The sequence below is a fragment of the Emys orbicularis genome, chromosome 1 (assembly GCF_028017835.1).
Source record: "Emys orbicularis isolate rEmyOrb1 chromosome 1, rEmyOrb1.hap1, whole genome shotgun sequence".
In the NCBI taxonomy this organism is placed as follows: domain Eukaryota; kingdom Metazoa; phylum Chordata; order Testudines; family Emydidae; genus Emys; species Emys orbicularis.
In genome coordinates this window covers 352,831,890-352,853,306 of record NC_088683.1, presented here as the reverse complement: position 1 = coordinate 352,853,306, position 21,417 = coordinate 352,831,890, and the positions used below count along the sequence as shown (strand labels likewise).

The window sequence follows — 21,417 nt, the reverse complement described above, 5'->3', positions numbered from 1 at the left end:
TTCAGATCTGAATTTCTCTTGGCGTTTCCCCTTTGAAACACTCAAGGAATACTACTTCTCAAGATTTGGATGGAGGCTACGTCCCTCATCATTTGGGGATGAGAAGAGAACTTTCCCATAACCAGACTGTATCTGCAGATCTACACACTGGCTTTGGACCCGCTCACTTGTGTGTAAGGGGTCAAGCAAACTCAAGGACATCACTGTGGAATGACGTGGGAGGCTCTTCATTTTGAACTGTGCCATCAAACTGTACAGGTGACTCGGCTGAAAAGACATCAGCCTATTGAAAACAGTTGCCAGGGGATCAGTTTAAATCACATTGGGCACTCATCGCTGTCAGTTTGGCGTGCGTGTGTGCTCTCTCTCTGTGTGCCGTCCCAGCTCTGCGCGGGTAGCTGGCTCAGCAAGCCTCGATGATACTACCCAGAAAGACCGCGGACTCAGTTCAGTGGTGAAGGCACTCGCCCAGGTTTACTGCCCACAAGACACACTACCAGCTCCCTGGATCAATGTCCACAGGTACATTAACACACGAGTGCCCAGTGGCAAGGACTCAGCTCAGTCAGCAGCTGCCCCATAGGCTGCCCCATAGGCTGGACAAAGGCTAAGGCCAGGTACCCCACTTATAGACCGAGACAAACAAACTGGGATAAACAACTTATGTACCACCCTACGAGTTTCATGACATGTTTGTTACCACCCCCCAGCTTGTATCTTTCTCCTGATGTTTCTGCCAAACATCACTATTCATCACTTCTGTCAAACCATCTTATCTTGTGCTAGGTTGGGGTGTACTTATGCTAGTCTGCTGGAATGTGTTTCCATATTCAGTGTATTTTAGTAATGCTTGCAGTACCTGTGCAGTACCTGTGCCAAGCTCATGTACTGGACACTGAACTTAGAGGTAAGGTCATGATTTAGTTACGGCGGTCACGGCAGTCATGGATTCCGTGACTTTACTGGACCTCCGTGACTTCTTCGGCTTCAGCTGTCAGCGGCTGAAGCTGGGGCTGGAGCTGTGGCGGCGGCTGGGGCTGGAGCCGGGCCGTGCGCCCCTGCCCCGCGGCTTGCACCGGGGACTGCAGCTGGGGCCATGCGCCCCTGCTCTGCGGCTTGTATGGTTTTGTTTATTGCCCGTGACTTGTCCATGACTTCTACTAAAAATAACTGTGACAAAATCTTAGCCTTACTTATAGTCATTTGCTTTAATGCATGGCCTGACTTTGGTTCACAGTCTCTGGTTCAGGCCTCAGGTCTTGCACCAGGCAGAATGCTCTAGGCTCTCTCTACTGCAATCACAACTGAAAATAATGGTGCCTAAATTTGTGCATGTAGGGGCCTCCCAGTGTGAGATGCAAAGGTTTCAGGTGTCTTTGCAAGTCTGTTCAAACTGAGTAACTTTCACATCCCCCTCCCCTCCTTTTCACCCTCTGCTCCCCAGCTGTGCCTGTACATAGGTAAATTGTCTCTGCAAGGAAGAGTTTTACATTTCTGGTGGTTGCCAAGGAAGGACTGCAATGCAAGGCTGCTATGGATATTCAGATTAGGGTTGTGCTAAAGACTGTACAATCATCAGTACAGAATCTGATCCTGCCATCGCTGAAGACACTGGGGGCATGATGAGGCTCAAAGACAAATGTCTGACTAACTGCTCCAAGACAAAATCTATCTGAAGACCTGTCATACCTGCCCTGCTTAAACAAAGCTGATCAATCCCTTATTATAAAGGCACAGGAATGTTTCCCGGTCTATCGCCACATGTGGCCCTTTTTCAGTTTTCTTCTTTCAATAAAAAATAGTGTGTGTGTTTGCCCTCCATGCTTTCAACTGTTATACTTTACGCTTAGCTAACTTCCTTCATCCGAACCTTTCAAAGGACTTTGCAAACATTAATGAATTAAGCTTCAAAACACCCCTGTAGTAGGTATTTAGACCCCATTTAACAATGAGTAAAGTGAGCTATAGAAAAGTTGAAGCTATTTGCCCAAGACCATATAGCACATTAGCAGCAAACCTGGGAAGAGACTCCAGGAGTCCTGACTCCTAGGCTACTACTCTTACCATTAACCACACTCCCTTCTTGTACCTGGCGTCTGCTGGGAATCATTCGTCATATAACTTTCCTGTGCTTCCTTTTATTGCCTCCCAGGTAATGTTATTGCTTTGAACGTAACGAATCATTGGTTAGTCTGAGCTCAGATACAATTAAAAGAATATTCTCCCCCCTCTTAAAATGCAGAGCATCTCTGAGATTCTTAATCATCTAGGTTTTATAACTCTGTTTTATTACTTTCCAAATATACAGTGCTCATAAAAAAGGTAATTGGGTCTTTACAATAATGCCATTTCCTAATGTTCACTGACGAGGGGGAATTATCATCATATAGCAGAATATTATGTTTTAATTGTTTTGATCCCCTACCCAGTGTCAAAAAGTTTTGAGGGCAAATGTTAGGCATAAATAGTAAGCCTCTGCTACTAAAGAAAATAGATTAGACTAATAAGCAACAGGCATCAGTGTTGAAAGCAAATAGATGAAATAGTACAGTCTGCCTGGATTGAAGTAGTACAAGAAGTACATGAAACAATGATGGTCTGGATGAAAGCCTTATTAGAAATGAAAATAGAGGTCCATATTTAGACCTTGAGCCTACATTGCGTAGTGCAGGGGTCAGCAACCTATCAGAAGTGGTGTGCCGAATCTTCATTTATTCACTCTAATTTAAGGTTTCGCGTGCCAGTCATACATTTAAACGTTTTTAGAAGGTCTCGTTCTATAAGTCTATAATATATAGCTAAACTATTGTTGTATGTAAAGTAAATAAGGTTTTTACAATGTTTAAGAAGCTTCATTTAAAATTAAATTAAAATGCAGAGCCCCCCGGACCGGTGGCCAGGACCCAGGCAGTGTGAGTGCCACTGAAAATCAGCTCGCGTGCCGCCTTTGGCACGCGTGCCATAGGTTGCCTACCCCTGGCATAGTGCATGGGCAGACTGCTATGCCTGCATGGAAATCCTTAACTCACTTTAAGTACTGGAGTGAATACTACACGGTTATGAGGAGTAACCAATGCTACATGGGAACAAATACTCTCACGTGGATGGAGCATGGGTCCTAGAGTCAGAAGATGTACCACTAATGTTTTCGACAATAGAAACTGATTTTGGGTCCTTCCATTTTTTAGTGTCCAACTTCAGACACAATTCCCCTGATTTTCAGAGGTGCTGAGCACCTAGATCTCTCTATGGGTCTTACCGTCTCTGTGCCTCGGTTCCCAATCTGTAAAATGGGAATAATAATCCTTCCTTTGTACATATTATCTCTTTATATGTAAATTCTTTGGAGCAGGGATTATCTTTTACCATGTGTATGTACAGTGCCTAGCACAATGGGGCCCTCGATCTTGGTTGGGATGCCTCAAGATGCTACCATAATCAATAAATATTTCATAATAAAATCTATAAACACATATACAAATACTTTAACGATGAACTTGGGGTCAGCCAACCCTGCTTTCTTTTTGTGTTGTATGCCTTCAGACCTGGAACAGCCTACAAATTAACCCCTCCCCCCCCCCCCCTTGCTCTCCTACCTGGAAAAAAAACCTCTTCAACGACTGCTATTCTTTGATGCGTTCTTCGCACACTGGATCTGTATTGTATTATAACAGCTGGTGCCATTTGGGACAGGGAACCTGTCTGACACAGCTTCACTAGCATGTAGCGCTGTGCAGATCTATGACGCCAGGGAAAGAAAAATGATGGGTTTTGCCTTGGCCTGCAGAGTAACGTCATAAAGCTAGACTGCAGAACAGGGGCTTAACAGAAGAGTGAGCTGGAGGGAGGTTGTGTGTTTGGGTGTGCGTGCAAGAGGAATATGAGGGAGGGGTTTCTTGCAGTCAAGTCCTGCCCCCTGGACAAAGCCCACTGGGAGAGGAAGGTGTGAATCTTCTATGATAGCTGGGGTTTGTCAGTTAGAGTTCAACTGGCTTTATGACTCCCTGCCATCAGCATACGTCCTTCTGATTGGCTGAGACCGTGTTTGGACAATGACCAAAACTGTGCAAGGAAGCCCTGCAATGGAGGTCTTGTTAAAATTCCTGCCCTAGACCGACAAACCGGAATGGAACACTGTACTGAGTGAAGAGGACAGAGATTTAGCTTAGCTCACTGTTCTCATTGTTCATCATTTGTTTTTCTTTTCACATTTTTAGTCTGAGTCTTGTCTGCCCTTGACCTCTCCAGTGTCTTACATTGCATTTGTACCTGTGCGTATAGCTGTGGAAGTGGCGCCCAGATCCATCTGCTCGCCAGCACCTGTTTCTATACACAATGGGCTCAAATGTGCCTACGGGGCATGAGTCTGCTCTGCGGGCAAGGTCACACTGGGAAGGCACAGGAGGATGTGCTCCTGCCATGTCACCCCTTCATGGTGTGCACTGTGCGTGACCATGGGGAGGGGGGAGAGGCCATGTCCCTGCCCCCTCCCCAGGGGTGAAAGTAAGGCAGTACGGGCCGGTACAGTGTACTGGTAAAAAGTGGCTGCAAGTACTGGCCCCTACCGCCTTACTTTAAAGCGCTGTCGCCAGGGGCGGGGGGGGGGGGGGGGGGGCAAAAGGAGCAGCTGCCCTGGGGCCGGCGATTTAAAAGGGCCCAGGGCTCCGGCTGCTGCTCCCAGGCCCTTTAAATCGCTGCTGGACCCCTGGGCGGTGCAGGCCAGGCAGCCTGGAAGGGCTGGCTGGGGGACACTGACCCCCAGCCCCGCCCCTTCTGCCCGAGGCCTTACCCCTTCCGAGGGGCGGGGGCCAGGGGGCCTGGAGCCAGCCCCATACCGGTAAGTTTTCAATTTTACTTTCACCCCTGCCCCTCCCACTGTTTGGGGGACGTGTAGGTGTACAGAGGGAGCTATCCCCATGTTGCCTGGGAGCAGGGATTGTGATTTTGACAGGAGTTTGTGGAGGGTGCGCAAGCGAGAAGAGGTGTCTTGGATGCTCTCTCCATCCTGTGCACCCACATTTGGGTCTGTCATAGTCTGGGCCTAGCTTTGTAAATATAAAGGGTGGGATTTTCAGAAGCACCTATCCCTTTGGTTCTCAATTAGACTTGTCCTCCTAAACCCTTTATGCATGTTTGAAAATCTCACCCACAGCAGCTAGCGCACATTCAATGCTATGCAAATTATAAATGATAATTTATATAGAACCCATCTCCATCAGTGCACTCATAGAATCTTAGATTCTTGGACCAGTAGGGACCATTGTGATCATCTAGTCTGACCTCTTGTGTAACACAGGCCAGAGAACTTTCCCAAAACAGTTGCTAGAGCAGATCTATTAAAAAAAACTTCCAATCTTGATTTTAAAATTGCCACTGATAAAGAATCCACCACGATCCTTGTTAAATTGTTCCAGTGATTAATACCATCAAAAATATACACCTTATTCCCAGTCTGGTTTTGTCTGTCTTCAACTTCCAGCCATTGGATCATGTTATACCTTTCTCTGCTGCACCGAAGAGCCAGTTATTAAATATTTGTTCCCCATGTAGGTACTTATAGACTGTAATCAAGTCACCCCTTAATCTTCTCACTGTTAAACTAAATATATTGAGCTCCTAGAGTCTATATTTTCTAACCCTTTAATCATTCTCATGACTCTTCTCTGAACCTTTTCCATTTTATCAACATCCTTCTTGATTTGTGAGCTCCAGAGGTGGACACAGGATTCCAGCAGCAGTTCCATCAGTGCCAAATACAGAGGTGTGCTAATTCCATCACAGCAGGGCTATCATGGAAGCGGGAGAGCAGCTTCTGCTGTCATCTTTTAAAGATTGTATAATAAAAAATTAATAACAAAAACTACCACCACAGCAGTTAGCAACCTAGATCTCAAAGCACATTATAAAGGCCACACATCAATATTCCCATAGGGGAAACGGAGGCACAGAGAGGTGAAGTGACTTTCCCAAAGTTACACAGCAAGTCAGTGGCAGAGGCCAAAAAAGAATTCAAGTCTCTAACACAGTGTTCTTTATTACCTTTACTGTTGACGTCTTTTGGTCACAATAAAGGACATTCAGGCATCAGAGATGGATCTAGAAATCTGTATTTCACCCCATGCTCTTTTAAGTCTCATCCAATTTGCTCGTGAAATGAAAATCTAGCAGGAAGAGTGTTTAATGGCTGTGCATATTAATATGCACTAAAACAAGTGCCTTCATTATCATCTTCAATGCTTGCTCTTCCCTTTTACCACAGACATAGTGTGAAGGTTATTGTTAAGGTCAACCACACTCCATGTTCACTGGTTTATTCCCAGATTTTGAGTTATCGATATTGAGCTTGTTCAGGAAATCAGCCCAGTGCAATGTAAGACTAATCAATAGGCTGCTGTTCTTTTTGCATACTAAGAAAATAATCGTACAGAAATATATTTTAAAAAATAGGTTTCAGTCTCTTCCAACCTTTGAGCTAAATCTCTATGAACCTTGGGGCAGTCACTTTGGTTCGTTTCTACTTTCCCCTGCTCCCTAAGCTAGTTTTAGTGGCCAAAGCAGGTTTCCTACGTTTTTTTTTCCTATACGTAAACAAATATAACCACAAAGACATTTTGCAAACTCTCCCAGCTGAATTTGCTGCATGCATATTGTCAAACTGTCTTTTCAGATTGCAGGGTTCCAAGAACGTGAAAAGGCATCATGGTACCATGGTGGCAGTTCAACTGTGGCGTGTAGTGTCTGAATGCTTCTTCACAAGAGCATCTCACCAACGTACTCTATTATATACTCCTTCTGTTTAAGATTCCACTCAAGCTGCTGCTTGGTACATCACTGTCACTGTTTTACAGAACACCCAGAAATTCACCAAGACACTGCTTTGTACGCTTCTGCCAATCAAAATTTCCCCCTGCAGATTCATTTGGGTATAGTATATTCTACGTCGCTTCCTGTCCTAACGTTCTGTGATATTGCTGTTTGCTGTGAAATGAAACATAATGCGATTGAACTTTTTAAAAATTATGATGACTGCTGTTAAATTTCAGAGTTGCCAGTACAAATACTGCCTTGTATTACTATTGTGCTAACACTATCCAAAAAGAATTCTATTTTTCCTTCAAAGGCTGAGACCCTGGCCAGTTTCTATTTGATTGCTCATCCATAAGAAAAGGGAGATCCTGATTTGATGTAGTAATAATACTACATTACAACTCTACACTGCCTTTCATCCTATACGCTCTATAAAGTATGGACCTCTGTTATACCAAATCAAATGGATAGCTTAGTACTGAAACACCTTTCAAAGCCATTTCAGATGACATATTTTATGAATCTGCCCGCTGATAAAGAGGTACTGTTTATTATACATTGAAATATGTACAACTAACAAACTGTATCACCCAGAAAAAAATCCATAAACATATTGTATTTTCATTTTCCATCTATATTAGCAATAATGATCTAGGGGCAGGGCATTACTGGAACCAATGGCTAGTTGACTTTAATGGCCCTCCACCGAATCTTCATCAACTCCTCCCAGCAGGTCATCAGTCCCCAGGGACACCCTGTACCTCAATCACTACTACTTAATCAAGGCCTGGTTTACACACAGTCTTTGTACCAATGTGACAGTTTGGGAAATCTATGTACAACTTACGAACTCTGGTTACTTTTATGAAGTTGCTGGGTCATTAAATGCCTCAGTGTTTAGTGTCCCTGACATGTATCACTCACCCTGCAAGAAGTTACAGAACAAACCAAAGGAGGTACAGTATTAATTTTAATGACTGTACTCTAGCCAGACAATGGGTATGCTAAAAAGGATGCTTAAGCTAAACAAAAAACAGTTCAACCGAATTTATCTGCAGAGAGAGGGGAATGGAAAATACAAAGTCCCCAAACAGGAAAACAAAGGGACAGATACGACCCTTTTTGGATCAAGAATTTAAAGAGATGAAGGAAGCTTGGGCAGGAGAGAGGAACAAAGAGGCCCAGGCTTTTGGAGGGCGAGGAAATTTTTTTGACTGTGGCAGCAGCCAAAGTCAAAGGAAGCTGTCTGGAGGAGAGAGCAGACTCCGTGTTCAAGAGAAGCCATGAAAACAGAGGTGCAGGAGAAGGGATTTGGAATCCTGAAAGGACACAGACCCCAGTCCGGAAGAACACTCCAGAGTGGCGAGGAAAATGAGGCAGGGATTTTTTAAAGAGCTAGAACTGTCTATTTCTTGTGCTGACTAAAGTAATGAGTGATCGGTTTTAAAATCGTTTTCAACATTTCTGTGTAAAGCTCTTCAATTATCACGTGCCCCTGGAGCGCTGAATTGTACACCAGATTGCCCACAACACTGGGGAAGAGTTTGTTTAAGCTACTAGGGAGTCTGCAAGAGCTGTCCCTAGTTTCGGCACCTAGCCAGTTTGACTGTAGTGTATGAGCTCTCAGAAGAGGGTGGTAATAAGAGGATCTGCATCCTGGAAGTATGTCTAGAAACCCAGAGGCAGTGCGTGGACTCTGCCTAGATTCATGAAGATTAAAGCACTCAGTCCAACATGCTAGGACCTAAACACAAAAGTCTGTGAGTGTCCAGAATGGGATGTGTCCTGTCCATATGAGAATAAGCTATATCAACATAACTGCGTCCACACTACTAAGGAGGGGTTGTACCACTGTAATCACACTGTATAGTTAAAGCAACACAACTCGTGCGTGTAGGTCAACATTTACTTTCTTTCATCTTCAACAACTTATACGATAAACCCAGTGCAACTATCCTTACAATTGAAAATGTTTCCCTATTGCCCACAACTAAGATCAGCTCCTAAACAAAACTCAAAGGCTCTCTTGGTTTGTGATCATAGGAATCAAGGTTTGGGGTAGACACGGCTTAGTGCTTACCTCTCAAGGGTCCCACATTGTGCGGGACATCTCCCATCTGGCCACGTTTTTTAAGGTTGTCCCATGGCCCCCGCATGGGCACCAGGGAGTTCCACATTGGCAGGGAAGGGAGAAGCAGGGAGATTGCAGCTGCTGGAACAGGCAGAGGAGAACTAAACTTCTTCCCCACCCCCATGCAGGTAAAGGCAGGGAATGGGCGGGGGGGAGACAGGGAATGCTGCTGCCAGACTGGGCAAAGAGCAACCCCCTCCCTTCCCCATGCAGAAGGAGGGAGTGATGCTGCCCTAGCAGGCGGAGGAGAAGCCCCCTCTCCTCTGGGGGAGGAAGGATGGTACGGACATATACGTCCCTTGGGGCTGTCATGGGGGCAGGGGGTGTCTGGAATAGGGGGAGGTTAGTAGGGAATCAATCCAATTTTTATTATTTTGGAAATTTTCATTAAAAAAACCCCTGCTGTCCCTCATTGTGCCCCTCATTCCAAGGTGCGCTGTCCCTCCCTGCCCCTCCTTCTGAGGGTCCAGGGGTTGAGAGGTGTGGCTTGTGATCATTTACGAGGGAATGGCTCAAATGTGCAGGCAACAGGGGAAAATCACAACAGCCAGTGAGTATTGTGTTGACTTTGTATAGAGCCTGAAAGACAGCTTAATATTTTCTAAGGTAAGAGCTTGTCTTCACTGCCAAGTTAACTTGTTTGTTGACCATAACTCCAGTCCTGTCCACTCACATAAAAACCTCACCTCATGCATGGGGGTGCTTTAAATTCACATTGGCTGCCCCAAAAGGGGCTACAGGCTAAAATTCAAGTGAGCACCACTCATCAGCTGCTCATTTGACCACTGCAGTGTGAACACAGGCTAGCACCACTTGGATGACACTAATCCTCCAATGCCATCTCACAATTCTCCCTATGTGCTCAGAAAGGACAGATGTGTTCTCCCACCATTCACTGAAAGAGAATTAATAGAGCCGTTCTTTCTGCAGTGCAAAGAATCATGGGATACGTCTCCAGAAGTCTAAGCACCTCACAAGAATGAGTGCAGTGCCAATGTGGTCGCAGTCCCTCAAGTGTTATTTCGCAGCGTGGCTGCTCTCATTCAAGCTAGGCTAACTTGAGAGGAAATACCTGGAGCTCACTCTGCAGTGAAGAGAGACTCCAAGGGTATGTCTACACAGCAGCTAGACAACTGCAGCTGGCCCGTGCTAGCCAACTTGAGCTCGTGGGGCTTGGGCTGCGGGGCTGTTTCATTGCTGTGTAGACTTTGGGGCTCAGGTTGGGGCTCTAGGGCCCTGTGAGGTGGGAGGGTCCCAGAGCTCAAGCCCGGAAGTCTACATAGCAATGAAACAGCCCCACAACCCAAGCCCCCTGGGCCAGCTGCGGGTCTCCAGTTGCTGTGCAGACATATCCCAAGAGTGAAATACTTTAGTGCACTGAGTGTGTGACCTGTGCAATTATAAATACATGAAAACAAACGGACCATCTTATAAAATAGTGCTCTTGCACACCGGGTCAATATTTTAATACAGGTTAACAGGTGTAAGGTGTTATTTTATTTTTTAAATAAAAGATATGATTAGGTGGGTGTCATTTTTAGAGGCTAATGAACTACCCACCATCTCTAAAGAAAACATATATCTATGTGCATATCAGCACAAATATTGTCTCTCCTTTATGAATGGGAGACACTTTTTAAAAGATAGTTTCCTGCTTTGGATTTCCCCATTATATTCCAGCCCCTTCTCCTCAGTTCCTGCACTCTGACATTTACTACATAATCCAAACAGTGGGACACCGAAAACTGAACTGTGATCCTCCAGAGTATGGATCTCCAGAATTGACTAGAGAATGTCTTTTTAAATCAACCAGTTGATTTGTTCTGCGAATTTCTCCCTAAAACCTGCATTTTGTTCCCACCATGTTGACAAGGTCTTTCAGCATCTTAAACCCAACTGACCCTGACATTTCGATCATCGTTTCATGAGACATTAGGTGAAGTATTTTACCAAGTGGATACCTTGTATGAGACTCTTGTTTTGCTTTGTGCCTCAAGCACCAGTAGTGCTAGCTTTATTTTTTATTAACAGAGTTACCTTAGAGTGCAATTTCTTTTTGTAACGCAGAAAAAGGCAATTGCTATACAGGTACCTTTGCACGGACTTTAATAAATCAGATTTAACGCCCACCAGAAAAGTGCCTTCTTTTCATTCGGGTGAATTTAGAGGGCCGGATCCTCAGCTAGCATAAATCAGTGGAGTTCCAATAGTCCAACAGCCCAGTTGAAGTCAATGGAGCTATGACAATACACACCTGTGGAGAATCTCACTCAGCATCTCAAAGCCTGTGGATAGAGTAGGGGACTGGATGTCAGATCTCCTGAGATGTCTCTAGTCTCAGGTTTTGCCCCTGACTGAATGTGTGACTTTGGGCAAGCCATTGATGGGCACAATTTTCAAAATTAAGTAGGCATAATTACCATGACTGCAACTGCAAACAGGAGAGTTGCACGCACAAATGGCCATTTGTGTGTGTAGCTGTTCATTCACATGCACACTCAGCTGATTTGCACATACCTGTCTCACAGGAACTTTGTAAGGCTTAGTCATCATAGATATTAGAGACAGAAAAGCACTGTTAAGGCGTCAAGGCTATTCATCTCACAGGATCTCAAGAGCTATTGTAATGTATCCAGTGCTTAAGTTGTAATGAAAAAGTTGCCGAGGCTCAATCAATTAGGTGCTGGGGCTGAAGTAATTTTTTTTTTCACATTCATAACTGATGCAGCAAGCTGAGAAGTGCTGGGGCTATGAGCTGCCAAGCCGAGAAGTGCCGGGGCTATGAGCTGCCAAGCCTAGAGGTGCTGCGGCTTAGTCCTGCCACAAACTAAGCACTGAATGTATCCATCTCTTGGGCAGGGAATGGCAGCCAACTGGTACAATGCAAACTACATAGCATTGAAGGGAGGAACAAGTCTGGACAGAGACAATCCTTATATTACAGCAGACGGGATCAAAATCTTGATCCAGAGAGCCACACGTCATATCATGCAAGTCAGTTTTCCTACCTTGGTAGGATGAAAAGCTGAATTCACTCTGCCACTATGAGCCTGACTCTTCCTCTCACATGTGGCCCCAACTGAGAGGATTCTGTTCAGACGTCAGACAAGACAAGACAACTGCTTGTGTCAATTTGTTGAGTGGAAGGGACCTAGTGTTTGAGGAGTGTGGTCTTCCCGATCAGTCCCTACCTGAAGGAACCAAATGGAGCTAGCCTATATGGTCATTCACGCCATATCAGAGGTAAAAACTTCCACCATTCAAGCTAGCACTCAGTGAATCTGCTCTACAGAAGTTTACCAGAATAAGGAGCATTAAGATTTGTCTCTATGTGACCGAGAACTTCCTTTGGAGGATGGGGAAAGTCAGAGGGATTGTGACAAACATCATTACTGGTAAGTATGTTTTTTCCCTTTCTGATGCAGCTCTTCAGTGTGTTTGTTATCTGTCTGCATGAAAGATCTTTTCAATATGTTACTAGTCCCTAAGGAGGTAGGGAGGCTAAGAGAACCTTCCCAATAATAACAGTAGAGGAAAAAAGAGTTCTCTTTATCCCTCTAACACTTGGCAAGTGTTTTCTTTCCCACTCTGCCCCAGTGCTGCCCTCCAAGAACTTTGGAAAGGAAATGAGTTGGCTTGCAGATGCTCTTGTTCTCTATCTAGAGAAACAAATCTGTTTGCTGACTATAGCACAGTGAAGAAAATAAGAACATGGGTGGAACTTTGACCAGAGACACTGATAGGAATAAAGGAAAAGGATGGTTTGCCACCTGAGTGGTTCCTTGGGAAGGAAGACAGGTGGAGCAGGGAAGTAGGAAATGGGGCTGATGTTTTTTCAAAAAGGATTTTGAACACGCAATGAGGGTTAATAATTGTAGACTGTGTAAGGAAACTGGATGAAGCTTTCAAAGTCACACAACAGATGTTTTCCACAGCAATAAAAGCATGCTCCATCAGAGCACACCTCCAAATTTTGTCCTGTGTTTGCTGTGTCAAGGGGAGCATCATTTGGGGCTAGATTGTGCCTATAAGGCACAACACAGAGTGGGGGTGAGCATGCAGATGCACCATCCAATGAGGAGCACCAGGAGGTCCCACCTGTCCCAAAAGCCTAACAGTCCTATGCTGGTTCTGGCACTGTTGACTCCCTCCTACCCACAGCCCCAGCCTGCTTAGATGTTTTGTTTACTAAGGCTCACAGAGAACAAGCAGTACCACTGGGGATGTCTTTGGGGATGCTCCCTGCTACCTCTCCTTCACCTAGCGCACTCATTCAGGAGCAGTCATACCTTGGCCCTCAGAATGCTAACCTTGGATTTCAATACACGGGGTGAAGATGTTTAGAGGTGGTGTTAAATTCAGAGCCAGAATCACTGCTCTAACAACCAAGTCCCTGCTTTAGGTGTCTTAAAAGGTTTGTTTAGTAACAATACCAATTCCCTCCTACATATATCTATGGAAATAGTTCTTCTACCCATTACACAGTAGTTCTCTTAGCATAGGATCAAACCAACCATCTGAGAAATAAGAACATCTCATCCTTAAGGGAGTTCACAGATCCTATAGAACTATCTGAACATATGCTGCATTCTATCTGTCATCTCTCCTATTGGGAATTTAGCTTATTAAGTGACTAGATGGATTAGAACCAACCATAGAAAAAAACACTTGCTTTCTCAAGCATTAATAATACTAATGGCTTATGTTTATATAACACCTTTCATCCCAGATGATCTCAAAGTGCTTTTATGAGCCATTATTATTTATTTGTTTGTAGTATCAAAGTGCCTAGGTGCTCTGGTCAAGGACCGGGACCCCACTGTGCTAGGTGCTGTACAAACACAGAACACAAAGGTGACTCTTGCTCCAGGAGACTTTCATTCTAACTATAAGACAAGAGACAACAAATGGAGAGAGACAGACGGGGGAGTACACGGAAACAATGAGACAATATTGGTCAGCATGATAGGTCAGTGGTCTCTGCATATTTAGCTGCCTAACCACCGTTAAGTTTTTTTGTACTCATCACGGCAAAGGAGAGTTTAGAGGAGGGATTTAAAGGTGAATAATGAGCTAGCGCTGCAGATATTCATGAGGAGCACCTCCCAGCTGTGTTGGGTAGCAAGGGAGAAAGCACGAAGGTGCCTGTTTGAATATTTAACAAATGGACAGAGGAGGCTGGCACCATGGGCTAATCGATGTGAGCACCGATAACTCAATAGCAAATGAGATATGACAGGTAGGGTGGACTGACTGTGAAGGGCGCTAAAAGTGAATACGAGCAGCTTGATGCAAAGCCAGTGGAGGGATTCACAGTGAGGGGTACATGGCCACAGTGACGGGCTCGGAGAATAATCTTTGCAGCAGCATTGTGAATGGACATAAGAAGGGCCAGACTGCCTTTGTCAAGGCCAGAGAGAAGGATGTTGCAGTAATCAAGCCGCAGAATGAGGAGAGCTTGGACAAGAGTCTGAGCTGTGAGGATGAATAAGAAAGAATAAGAATTGGCAACATTTACACAAAGCCCGGATGTGAGGCTGCAGAGAGAGATCCGAGACAAAGCTGATGCCTGGTTGATGGGAGCAAGTGTCTGGCTGGGAGGTGGTGGTGTCTACAGTAATCGAAAAATGAGGGAGTAGGGAGTCCTTGACAGGGAGGACGATTAGGAGCTCTGTTTTAGCCAAGCTGAGCTTGAGCTGACAGCTAGACAGCCACAGAAAGATTCAGAGAGAGAGGCTGAGATTTTAGTTTGGACAGAAATGGACAGGTGTGGATGAGCGAGGCAGATCTGCGAGTCATCAGCATAGAGACTGTGACAGGGCAATTTCCTGCCATATCCTGGGCAGACCTTATTGAATTAAGTCTAAGTAGCGTTGGGGTCCATTGTATTAAATGAATGGTTTATGTGTTATTGTGGGCTGGGATTGTCTGTAACCTCTCAAGGGGGGAGGTGAACGCAAATTCTCCATCTCCGGTGATGCAAAAACCCAGCTTTCTGAAGCTAAGCCGCAAGGAAAGGACCATTGTCAGCTGATCACCTGTTCCCAGAGTCTCACAATCAAAGGTCCAAGCGGTATAAAAGGAAAAACTAACTGATTCATGGGTGTGCTAGCTCTGAGCTAAGGCTGTTATGAACTTGTAACACAAAACCCGCTTTGTGGTGTTTGAAGGACTGGCTCCTACCAGAGCCCTTGTTAAGAGTTGAAGAGGGGGGTGATCTCTGGTAAACTTATTAGCATGCATGTAGGTTCTTATATAATTGTTTAATGTTCACTGCAATGCTTTCAACTTAAGAATAAATGTGCTTGCTTAGAAAGGGCTGTGCGATAACTTGTAACTGCTGAAAATTATACTGTTTATATTTGAAGAGAAAGCAAAACACACACACTGGCTTGTTTAGGCAGCCTTGCTGGGAATAGCACAGAGTAGGCAGGGAACTGTGCAGCCTGGAAAATCCCTGGTCTGGAGACAGAAATGTGAGTCTCCGCCCAAGACAGTGTGAAACCTGGGTTAAAGTTCCTGGTGTAAAAGCCTTCACCCTACCTACAGTACAGATTTTTATATACAGACCCTGGAAGGTTTGGGGTGCTAGGCTAAAGAGACAGCAAGACCCAGCATAAGAATGACTCTATAGCCTGGTGATTAGAGCACTTTCCCAGGATGGGGGAGATGCAGGATCCTGTCCCCCTCCCCCCGTCTCCCCCACCCAGTCCAATGACTCTGGTTATTTATCCACAGTGTAACACCTTCAACAGGAGAGACTCGGGCCACATCTATACTACAATCTTAAGTCGACCTATGTTTGGCTGACTTACAGCCACCGCAGGCTGATATCCATACTACATCCTTCTGTGGGAGGTGCACATCTTCACCAGGAGCACTTCCACTGATTGAAGAGGGGCAGTGTGGGGGGCTGAGAGCCAGGGCTCTCCGCTCTGCGCAGCTCCCTACTGGGAGCCCAGCTGTCCCTGGGGCTTCTCACCCTCTGTTCCCCGCCGGGAGCGAGGGGGCAGCCGCCCGGGGCTTCTTGCCTCTGGCGGGGAGATCCATGCCCAGAGTCCAGTCGACTGCCATGCTCCTGGCAGGGAGTGGGGAACCGGAACCCCGTGAGGCAACAGGACTCCCAGCAGAGAGCAGGGACATAGTTAGATCAACGCAAGCTGCTCGCATCCCAGGTGAGTACCCTAATCACTCGGCTAAAAGTTGTGAGGGAGGTTGTTCTCCTCTTCCTCCCCTCCAGCTGTTTTGTGTGACCTCACCTCAGGGGCCCAATCCAGTAGGTGCGCACAGTCGGGCCCTGCACATTCCTGACGTGGCCTATCTTTCCTAGTTTGTGAATCGCTCTGGGGCTCAGGTGGGAGACAGGTGCCCGGACACCGCGAGGGAGGCAGCGGTGTGCAAACTCAGTGGCAGAACCATAGGTGCCGAGGGAACTTTTATTGCAAAAATGTAGGCACTGAGTTCAGGCACCTACAGGGTTGAGCAGGAGTTTGGGGAATCGCAGTGGTGCTGAGACAGGGACTTAGGCATCTAACTTCCTTTGTGCATCCAGGCCTAAGTGAGTTGGCCAAGCTCACACAGGACGTCTGTAGCAGATCCAATAACTAAACCCCAATCTCCCGAATCCTAGTCCAGTGCCTTAACCACAAAACTATCCCTCCTTCCAGTCACGTAAACAACATATAACGTCTACACTTACCTTCTTACTTAGTGCCAATGATAAACAGATATATGTTGCCCGAGCCACATTCTGTTAGTGACCAAGATATGGGCGGTCATGCCTAGTGGTTACAGTAGGCCTCCGTAGCCAGGAATCAGAGCCCATGGTCAGAACCGGAGTCAGAGGCCAGGAGCGAGAGCCAACAGTCAGAGGTCAGGAATTGGAGGTGAGAGTCAGAACTGAGTTATCTGGAGTGAGGCAAAGGAGGAGCTATCTCAGCCATGGGCAAATGCTTGGAGCAGCCACTCAATGGCTGCTACTGCTGGGCTTAAGAACAGGTCCACTGATGCTTCCAGCCAATCAGGCGGTGGAGACAATTAGGCAGCCTATTACAGGCCAGCTGTGCTTGTTAGGGTGTCCAGAGATTGGCTCTGCTGCAGGCCCTGATTCCCGACACATTTGAAGTTGTTTTTAGAAACTCTTTACTGGGAAGACGTGATGGCCTTTTTAATAGAGGGGATTGGTAAGAGAGCCTTTCAAAACTAGTCAATGTTAGTACTGGCCAAGCATTGCCTTATAAATTATGACTAATGTCTACATGACTACAGTAAACACCGAAAACATCACAGTATTACTAGTCTTGTGTTTTTGACCAGCACTATGGATTGGAGTCAGTGTCATTATGATCTAACAGCTAATGAACAGCATATGTGATGGGTTTTTAGATCACAAGCTCTCACGGCAGAGGCTGCACCTTCCTATGTTTGCATAACCACTAGCACATTGTTGCCATTACTGCAACATAAGTAACAAGAATACACCAAGAATGGCATCCTAATAGAAGCGCCAGGCCCATGAATGGGCCATGCAGACTGAGCTGCTATCTTATGACTAGATGTGATCCTTCAGCCCAGGTTTGAGGCTTGATGTGAGGACAGAGGGGGAAGCCTATGATTTTCTGCCTGCATTTTGGATAAACAGAAGCCTTCAGTCTCCAGTGGAGGGATCAGTTGGCAATGGATATGGGCCCTGATCTACCCTTTCACAATGACAGGTTCTTCCCTGTCAGAGGTCAGACATGCCAGCAAGACATTAAAATATTCCTCAGCATGTTTGTATCAGTACCTCTCTGTATTCCCTCAAGTGCATTGGAACCAAGAGAAGAAAGTTATTTACGGCAAAGGGAAATGGAATCAAAACTCATTACACTCAGATTTACGTATAGAATAGTTGGCGGGTTACCAGCAATATTCATAAATATTATTATTTTATATAAATATATTATTTTATATTTGGTTTCTACAAGTCCTCCTATGTCAGCATCCATGATCTATTACTCAGTTTGGAGGATTTTTTTTTTTTTTTTACTGGTTTCAGAGTAATAATAATAATAATAAATAATGTGAAACCAACAAACCATCCTGTCATGCAGCTTATCCTTATGGCATGTTGGCTTAGTTCCTTAAAGGCAGAGAATGAAGCAATAAGCAATATACAGGTTAGTTTGGGACAATTTTCCCATTGGGACACATTCAGAGTTGTTTTTTTCTGGAGACTAGTTGATCAGATACTACAACTGCAAGACTCTTTGGCTTCTTCTGATCTGAATGTAGGATATGATTCAAAGCCCAGTGAAATTGACCTCAATGGGCTTTGGCCTCCTAGTCCTTAATTCAGCAATGGAAAAAAAGAGAGAGAGAGAAAGAGAGAGAGAGAGAGAGAGATCCAAATGTTTCCTGATTTTAAAGGTTGTTTTTCTACTTAGTCGACAGCTTTTTGGTTGAATGTAAAGGGAGATAATAGTTAAGTAGGAAATGGTTTTCTTGTCCCAGGAACATTTTTCAGATTTCAAAAAAAAAATTCTCATTCTGAATCCGGGACAAAAATGTCAAAATCCTATTGCATTAAATCATGAAAATTTTCATGAAGCAAATTTGTGAAAAAAAAGCAGCTTAGGTCAATCAAAATGTTTCATTTAGATAATTTCAAAATGTTTTTGTTTCAATTTTGACCATTTTTAAAATAATTTGCTTAAATTTCAAAATGAAAAATTGTTTCAAAATGGAAAAACAGAACATTTCTTTTGAAAATGCTGAAATCCCTTTTCCAAACCTTTCGATTTTTTTTGAGTTGAGAAATGTATCAAGCCAACCCTTTCCCGCAAAAAGATTCAGTTTCAACAAATAGTCTTTTTTCTGATGAAAAATTTTGCCACAAAATTCCCGACCAGCTCTAGTTATAGCTCTGCTGTCCCTGATCCAACCAATTTAGTATCCTACCAAGATAAAGCTGTGTTAAAGACTATTCCATATCATTAGACTAAGACAATTTCACACATTTCCATCTTTCAAGAGGTATCTACTCTCCTCCAATCTTGTGCCTAGACCCTAATACTGAGAAAGGGGAAGGGAAAAAAAAACATGAGAGTGACACAAAGGGCGTATGAGGGATTTACCTTATATGACTTCAGCAACTACAAAGTTGGATCAAAAATAACCGAGAGGAACCATTTTCCAGCCTTTAAAGGAACCATTTTCCAGTGGATAAGATGGCATTTGGGAGGCTTATGTAGTTAAAGTCTCATTCAAGACAGAGTGCACTTCATGAGAGTATCAGCAGCCTAAAGGATTGAGAGAATGGAGGTATCTCCCTTATTCATGGTCATCATCTGGGCTTCCATGATTGAGAACAGCTTCATCCACAAAGGGGGTATTACAGACTGCAATATCTAGGTAGTCCCAATAGACTATTAGAATTGCTTACTGCTCTTGAAATCTTAATTGTCTGGGCTAGTATCAGAGTTTGTAGGAGAAGGATCCTTTGTACTTGGTCCAAATCTCACTGAAGTCAGTGACTCCTAGTGATTGCAATGAGTCTTGGATCAGGCTATTTGTTTTTCCAATTCTCCTATGTTCCCTGCTATCCTATGCAATTTATCTTGTATCTGGCTTTTGGCCAGTTTTAATTTCGAGCTGAGATATCTTGTTAACATAACGTCATTGCTAGGTGAACCAAGGGATGAATGACAGCCAGCAAGCCTTTAATCTTTCCTACATAATTCTGATTTATTCTTGTCTCTATCTACTCAAAAGCTATAGGGAAAGTATAAGAACCTATAGGGTATTTTTGTTTTGAAGAAAGATTTTTTTAAATCTTTTTGAAATCTCCCTACTCTGAGTATCACATTTTTGCCTACGCCATTTGAAAATGAGAGTAAACATATCTGAGGCATGCACTCATTTACTGAGAGTACTTTAGAATGCATTATTTAATTCTGAAAAAAAGATGATGTTGCTGCAATCTGAGTAATATATTAACAACAGAGTATGAAGCCTAAAAGGAAATTAGTCAGCAAAACTTGGTAATAAAAAGAAAAGTCACCACTGATAATCAACAAGGGTATTAAGGAATAATTTGTAATGCTAAGATTACACGGTAATTCTGGTGCTGCTAATTGGGGGGAGGGATAGCTTAGTGGTTTGAGCATTGGCCTGCTAAACCTAGGGTTGTGAGTTCAATCCTTGAGGGGTCCACTTAGGGATCTGGGGCAAAATCAGTACTTGGTCCTGCTAGTGAAGGCAGGGGGCTGGACTTGATGACCTTTCAAGGTCCCTTCTAGGAGATAGGATATCTCCATTAATTTAAAAAAAAAAAATTTAATTTAAAAAAAATGTAATTATACTAATGTATTGAATTGTATTTTGGGCCAGTGAACTGCGTCAACATGATTTGGGAAACAAGGAAATGGACGCTGTAGTGAGCCGGTGTGGTACCCCTCCGTCTCCGGCAGGGCCGAGCTTCCTCCAATCCCAGCGTGGGCGGAGCCACCGGGTCTGGGGCCCGCCCCTCCGACGTCACGGCCCCGACCCGGAAGTATAAAAGCCCGTCAGCAGAGCTCAGTGAGGCCCAGACCGCCAGAGAGAGCAGACGTCCCGGGCCGAGCTCCCGCTTGGGAGACAGCCGCAGGCCGCCTGCTACCCCCCCGCGCCGGTCAAGCCTACCTCTCGCCAGGTACCCCTAGGAGGACTGGCCCAGCCTGCCCTGGACCCGTTACCCCGAGGAGGACTGGCCCAGCCTGCCCCGGACCCGTTACACCGAGGAGGACTGGCCAAGCCCGCCCCGGACCAGCTGCCCCGAGGCAGAGCCAAGCCTGCCCCGTGCCAGCTACCCGGGGGGAGAGCTGCCGGACCGGCCCCCAAGCCCCGCACCCGAGGAGCCGATGCTGCTGGACTGGCCTGAACCCGGCATCGCCGCCGAGGTAAGCCCCGAGGGGGAACAAGGAAGTAGCCCGGGGGTAGCCGGCCCCGGTCAGGCTGCAGAGGCCTGTGAGCCGATGTCAGTGTGTTTCGGTCAGGACACCCCACTGACCGGCAGCGACAGTAACCGCTGCTAGGGCCCCGGGCTGGAGCACAGTGGAGTGGGTGGGCCTGCATTCCCCCCTGCCACCCCGCACGGGTGGCAGGCTTCCCCCTCACCCAATGCTCAGGTGTAGAGCCTGGGCCCCTTAACTGTTTGTTTGCTCAACCCCTGCCCCAAAGGGCTTGAGCTGTGACTGTTTGTGCCCCGCCCTGACCCAGGGCCTGGGCCCCTTAACTGCTTGTTTGCTCAACCCTTGCCCCAAAGGGCTTGAGCTGTGACTGTTTGTGCCCCGCCCTGACCCAGGGCCTGGGCCCCTTAACTGCTTGTCCGCTCAGCCCCTGCCCCAAAGGGCTTGAGCTCCTTAACTGTTTGTTTGCTCAACCCCTGCCCCAAAGGGCTTGAGCTGTGACTGTTTGTGCCCCGCCCTGACCCAGGGCCTGGGCCCCTTAACGGCTTGTTT

The 21,417-nt window shown here is 45.5% G+C and overlaps 1 protein-coding gene across 4 annotated transcripts in view; it reads right to left on the bottom strand.

The window, feature by feature from the left end:
- The window catches only part of TENM4 (teneurin transmembrane protein 4), a 427,958-nt gene that overhangs the window by 384,843 nt on the left and 21,698 nt on the right, over positions 1-21,417 (bottom strand). The gene's annotated exons all lie outside the window — the stretch shown is intronic.